Source organism: Elgaria multicarinata, chromosome 17, assembly GCF_023053635.1.
Source record: "Elgaria multicarinata webbii isolate HBS135686 ecotype San Diego chromosome 17, rElgMul1.1.pri, whole genome shotgun sequence".
NCBI lineage: Eukaryota > Metazoa > Chordata > Lepidosauria > Squamata > Anguidae > Elgaria > Elgaria multicarinata.
Window position 1 is genome coordinate 18,970,127 of NC_086187.1, and position 6,734 is coordinate 18,976,860.

The following is a 6,734-nucleotide window of genomic DNA, read 5'->3' on the forward strand; positions in this document are numbered from 1 at the left end:
AACAACTCGATTTAGAAGAAAACATAGATGAGTTTGTTCAAAGCTGTTCATTCATTCTTGCTGGGAAAGGTACCAGATAAAATGGTTAGCCCATTATCACCACCCTAATCCCCGATCTAAGAAGCCCCTGACCAGATAGCAAATGGAATAGCCCGTCATTTCAATTAGTATTGCTTGTCTCACGCTCCCAGCTTGTGAGAATTTGGAAATATTACGGTGGTTGACCAAATATATACAGAGATAGAGACTTGCCTTGCAATTGCTAATGGACTTGAAAACAGTTGACTGTGGGGTGGGGGGACCCTACAATGTGTCTTGTGGTGGCTTGTGGCCATTGGTGGGATGGAGAGCAGGCCAAATGTTCAATATCCTACTGAGGTTGCTGCAGCAGGACAGGAGACAATGAGATGCAGCACCCTGGCTCTGCCTGCTAGGCATTGAAGCAAATGTACCTGGTTGTGGAGGGAATCTCTCTGCCACAAGTGGATGTGGGACAGGGGGGTCACTACCCCATTTGCCACCAATATAGGGCTGCCTCTCTTGTGGTACCGCAAAGACGAATACTTTTTGTGGCATAAACTTTCATTGGGGACCACAGATTTGGGTGAAATGCCAAGGCTGGTGGAACGGCTCTGCTCTCCCTCAGCTCAGCCTGCTGGAATGGGTGCTGGTGGGGACAGTTGAGGCGGCAGAGGAGCCATCATGAGGAAAGTCCTCAGCAGGATGGGGGGAATGGCCCTGCTTCCCCTCTCATCTCCCTCAGATCAGCCTGCAGGAATAGCTGCTGGTGGGTTCACTTCTGGGAGGAGCAGCCTTCATGAGGAATGTCCTCAGCGGGACTAGCGAAATGGCCTCGCTCTCCCTGTCATCTCAGCCTGGTAGAATTACTGGTGGTGACACTTTAGAGAGGAGGAGCCTATATGAGGAGGGTCCTCAGCAGGACCGGGGGAATGGCCCTGCTTCCCCTGTCGTTTCCCTCAGATCAGCCTGCAGGAATGGCTGCTGGTGGGGACAGTTGAGGCGGGAGAGGAGCCTATATGAGGAGGGTCCTCAGCAGGACTGGGGGAATTGCCCTGCTTCCCCTCTCATCTCCCTCAGCTCAGCCTGCCAGAATGGTACTGGTGGTATTTGATCATTATCTGGATAAACTATACCAGACCAGCTGTATTTTCTTGGATTTGTGGGCTGCAAGACAGTGACATGGCTCATGGGAACCCACATGCGCACAATGGTTATTTAAAATCTTGCTATCTTCAGAAAGCAATTCAGCCGACAAGGAAATATCAAAAGCTAAATATGGAGGGAGGGAAAAACTGCTACTCCTCTAAATCATGTGAGGCGTACAAAGCTGTATCATCAAACTCCAGAGCTGGAAAATCCCCAGATAGAAAGCAGATAACCAAGAGCCTAATTGCAAGCGTGAGAAAAGCTAAGGAAGGGATCATCAGGCATTCCACCCCCTCCCTAAGATAAGATACTTGTCTACATCAAAGAACTTTCTCATGGAGGAGGTAGGAGCTGGTGATTAATGAGACAGGCAGAAAGAATGGGAAGGAGAAATTTGCATCAGAGAATTGCACCGAAGTTGGACAGGATGCACCAGGATGCCAATCTATCAGCTTTCCCCAACCCAGAGGACTGTCCAACTAGAGCACAGTCCTCTGTTCGAAAGGCTGCCTAATCCGGGAGCTTTTCCACTCAAGGCTGCTAATCACTGTATCTATGTTTGGATTCCTCAAAGAACAGACCTGAGCTCTATCCAAAGAGCTTCTCCTTTCCTGCTTTTCCACCACATACTCTCTTGGTGGTACTGTGCTAGTATTGGGCAAAAGGTGGGATACAAATAAAGATAATAACAACAACAGCAACAGCTTTTTTCACTTCCAGAAATAATACTCCATTTCCCCAGAAGCAAAACTGGAGGATCATAATGTTGTAAAGAACCAGTAAACAACTTTAAGGACTCACAGGCTCACAATAAATGTGTGAAATTCCCTCTTCATCACAACAGTTAAAGCTGCAGGAGCCCTGCAGCTTTAACTGTTGTGATGAAGAGGGAATTTCACCAGGTGCTGCATGCATACAAATGACTCCTGCTGAAATTCCCTTTTCAATATAATTGTTAAAGATACAGGAGCCCTGTCCTCCTTTTCATATGGTCCACCCTAGCAGACCCAGACACTATAGGTTAATTGTGGGTTAAACAATTAAACTAAGAACTAATCATAGGTTAACTGTGGGTTATTTAACCCACAATTAACCCATGGTGTCTGGGTTTGTATATCACAAAATAACCTCCCATCAGAGGTTTTATGTTCAAAATGGCGGCAGCACATGCAAACCGTGTCAAGGTAGTGAAGATAAGTGATTGGCTCACCCATCTTTTAAAATCAGTGCTTGCCACCTTGCGGACCTCCAGACGTTTTGGGCTTACAATTCCCAACAACCCTATCCAGCACAGCCAATTGTAAGAGATTATGGGATTTGTAAATAGTAGTATTTAGTATTTGGAGCGCTGCAAGCTGCCCGTTCCTCATTTAGATTATTGTATAAACCGGTTGTGCCCCAGTTCAGTAGGGAGCTGTGCTACCAGGGGAAGGGGAGTTAACTTTTTGCCCTGTGTCCTTAACCTAATGGAAATTACTCTCCCTGGCCAGCCTTCCCCTGCTTCCAAGCCATTATTTGTTTCATTAGGAGAAATGACTTCTAGTTAAATTTGAGTTTCTTTTGCAGAAGGTAATTAGATCAATATATTTTGCCCAGCTCTTGATCAGAATTGAGACTGGCGTCCTCTGTCTCAGCAAGAGTTTGGTAGTGAAGCAGCAGCTAAGGGAGAGGGCCCCGTGGCCTTCTACAGGCAATAGATTTTGCCTTCTTGTGTAACAGAAGACATGCCTTTTTTGACTTCTGCAAGCAGGGCTGATGTACAGACATGAATTTTGGACTCTGATAATACTCTGAATTGCATCATTCATATATGCAAAAGCTTCATTGTGGCAATTATTGTACCATGGAAGGGTTTGAACATCTACAGATTCAGCTCATTTTTGCTGAAGGGGAAAAAAAAACTGTAATCACATTTAATATCCAGAGTAATTGGACAATTAATGTAACTCAGTGCGCCTAGCTCTGAGACAATAGCATGGAAAAATAATAGGACAATGATTAATATCAGAAAGCAGTTCCGAATATAATCCAATTTTGCTTTTTAAAGAGAGAAGTAAGTAAGTAGGAGAGACTGATGATTCATAATTTCCTTTAACACTTTTAATTCGTGGAACCACAGTAGGGCTTGATCCAAAGGGACCTGGGGGTAAACCACACACAGGACAGGAACTTTCCCTGCCAAGTTCACTACAGCAAGTCCTGCTGCAAGAGACACACACCGGGCAGTGATTGAAAAGTGACCAGTTTCTTTCATAGCAGACCCTTTCACTGCAAGGGTCACCATTTATGTATTCCCTTCGCCCCTCTGCAAAAAAAGGACAAAAGTAGGGTGACCCTATGAAAAGGAGGACAGGGCTCCTGTATCTTTAACAGTTGCATAGAAAAGGGAATTTCAGCAGGTGTCAATTGTATATATCGAGAACCTGGTAAAATTCCCTCTTCATCACAACAGTGCAGGAGCTATACTAGAGTGACCAGATTTAAAAGAGGGCAGGGCACCTGCAGCTTTAACTATTGTGATGAAGAGGAAATTTCACCAGGTTCCCCATATATACAAATGACACCTGCTGAAATTCCCTTTTCAATACAACTGTTAAAGATACAGGAGCCCTATCCCCCTTTTCATAGGGTCACCCTAACAAAAGACAGTACAGATTTGCATTAAATTTGCACACATTAATTTGTTAAAATATGCAAAGTTAGAAATAAGTTACTGTAGTTTAAAAAAGAATACATCAGCCTCCCTGACCTGCTGCCCTCTTGATGCATTCGGCTACATCTCTCATCATTCCCAGCCAGCAACTGGCTGGGGATGATGGGAGTTGCAGTCCAACATATTTGGAGGGTGCTGGGTTGAGGAAGCTACGTTATAGCTCTCCAGAGTAACCAGCTGGTTTGTGGGCACACTCAGTTTGCTGTCCAGGTGTTCCCTGTTGATGGGCAACCTCAATGCCCCATTGCTCTCTCTTCTTAGGGGTCTTTATTTTTAAGAAGGACTTGGACAAGGCAGCCTTCTTCAAGCAGAGGACACCTTCAAATAGAGGACTGTCCCACTGATATGCTTCATATAGAGGGCTTTCCTCTTTAAATTACAAGACATGGCCACCCTAGGCCCGCAGGTGGTATCTGCTCCACAAGCTTCAAAGATAGGTACGGTTCTCTCAATCATATTTTGTACAGGTTGTGACCTGTATCATCCCCACCATACAATAAGGCAGGGATGGGAAACCTCTGGCCCATGGACCAAATATGGTCCACAGGTGTTCCCCATTCGGCTTGCTAGCTTCTTCCCCAGGTCCTGCCCAATCTCTCAGCAAGGAAAAGCTCTCCTCTGGAGCAAACACTTTTTCCTTGCAGGGGAGTGGAGGCAGAACCAGGAGAGAAAGCTGCTGAGTGATTCAATCCTGCTTACTTCTGAGGATTGCCCAACTTACTTCTGAGTAGACATAAAATTGATAAAAAATCATATCCTTGCATACAAAGCCCTAGGACCAGTTTACTCTAAGAAATGTCTCCCCCTATACCAACCTCCCATCTTCAGGGGAGGCCCTTTTTGCTGGGCCACAGTTTATGTATTTCCATTCTTTGACAACATGGAGATGAGCTTTCTCTGTAGTGACACTCATCCTGTGCAATGATCTCCCCTCTAAAGTATGTCAGGCCTCACCCCTGGGGTGTCTTAGGCATCTATTGAAAACATGTCTGTGTATTTTGGCTTTTCCCCCACCACCATGGGGAATGTTTGTACTAGCCTCATGGTGCTTGCATGTGTGTGTGTGGTCTTTTTTATTTCATTTTTGCTTGTTTTTATTCTTTGGTAAACCACTTTAAGAGTTGTTTTCAAGTGAGAAACAGTATGGAAATATTGATAATTAAGAATACCTCTTTGCTCCACCCACTCTGCCTTTGGGCTCCACCCACAGATGGAATGTACCCCATCCGCCAAGACCTTTTCAGGATTGGAACCCAGCCCTTGAAATAATAAGGGCCACCTCGCTTGTAAACCCAGCAGCAAGTGCTACCCTGCTTCCTGGTATACACATGGACTAGTTTGCTTCAGCTGGCTAGAAACAAGCATTTGCTGCATTCAGAAAATGTTCATTTCTGCCCTTTGGTTTAGCTGCATCAAGAACAGTCTTCCAGATGTGTGGGCCATGCTGGCTGAGGATGATGGTAGTTGTAGTCCAAGACATCTGGAGGACATCAGGTTGGGGAAGACCGATCTAGAAAAACTCTAGAGCAGCGCATGGCTACCAAAACAGCCGTGATGGTTTCACTGATAAAGCAGCCATTTCGTGAAACCGCAAATTACTCCCCTTATGCAGTGATCCCCGGCACTTGGAAGCCAATGGCAAGTGGGGCCTCAGCTTCCTCCTTGCCGGACTAGGTTCATTATTTCAGTATTACAGGGTTTTACTTACAGCCCGGTTCTTTCAGTAAAAAGACTCCCCCCTCTGTCTCTTTTCTCAATTCCTGATTCAACTGCAGAAACGGACTAGCTGTGCAATACAATCCTTAGCTCTTTAATCAATCCAGGCAGCTGATTAAACGGCTTGCAGTTTTTCCATTTTCAAAATTAGGCACACACGATTTTCCTTTAAGTTCTTAATTAGCGTTCCCTTTCTGGTTTGCTTATAGCTTTGCATTAGAAAGGGGGAGAGAGAGAGGAAGGAAGGAATTAGAATGATTAGAGAAAACGTCTGAGTGAAAATGTCTCCTTTGAACACACTTTCTACATTTCCTGGCCCATTTGCAATGGGACTACTTGTGATGCTACCCGAACATTGATGAATAAGGAATAAACGCTACTCAGAAGGATGGGAATCAAGGGCTCATCCCCCTCCCATTCCTGTTTTGCAGCCCGGGCTCCTCAGTGGTACCCTTCATTTCACAGATGCCTGGGGCAAATCTCACAGTACTCCCTTTTTTATTTTAGAAACACACACACACTTAAACTCACAAAGTCTTTAATAAGTCTGGCCAAGGGCCGTCTGAACTGTTGTTGGGTGATATTTTTTTTTTAAAAAAGTAACTTTCACAAAAAGCACACCCTTTCTAAAGAAACGTCACAATGCACCTCATGTTTAAGAAGGAAAGACATGCAGCAGTTAGAGGAGGGGAGCAGAATTTCAATCCTGGGGGCCAGATCCAGGCAGCCGGGGGGGGCGAAGCTGCCCCTCTGGGATTCTCCAAATGGCCGTGCCCTCCTTTCCTTGACCCATGGTGAGGCCATGTGGTCGTTTCCTGTTTTTGCAGTATTTTCCCCTATGCTCTAAGGCTAGTTACCGCTTTGAGGTAAAATATATTAGTATTTTCAGTAGCTTATTTGCCCGATCCTGTGGGGGATAACAGTTGCCGATTTTCAAAGTAAGCTAGAGTGAGTAGCTTAAAAACATCATGGCTTAAAGTGTACTTACACCATTTCACGTAATGTAACTCACAGAGTGTGGGTTGTCATTGAACCATGGACTGTTGTTGAAATGTGGGCTATCGTGTTGAGATACCATGGTTTGTTACCCACGAACAACCCACCATTCACATCCCAACAACAAAATATGGGTCCTCTT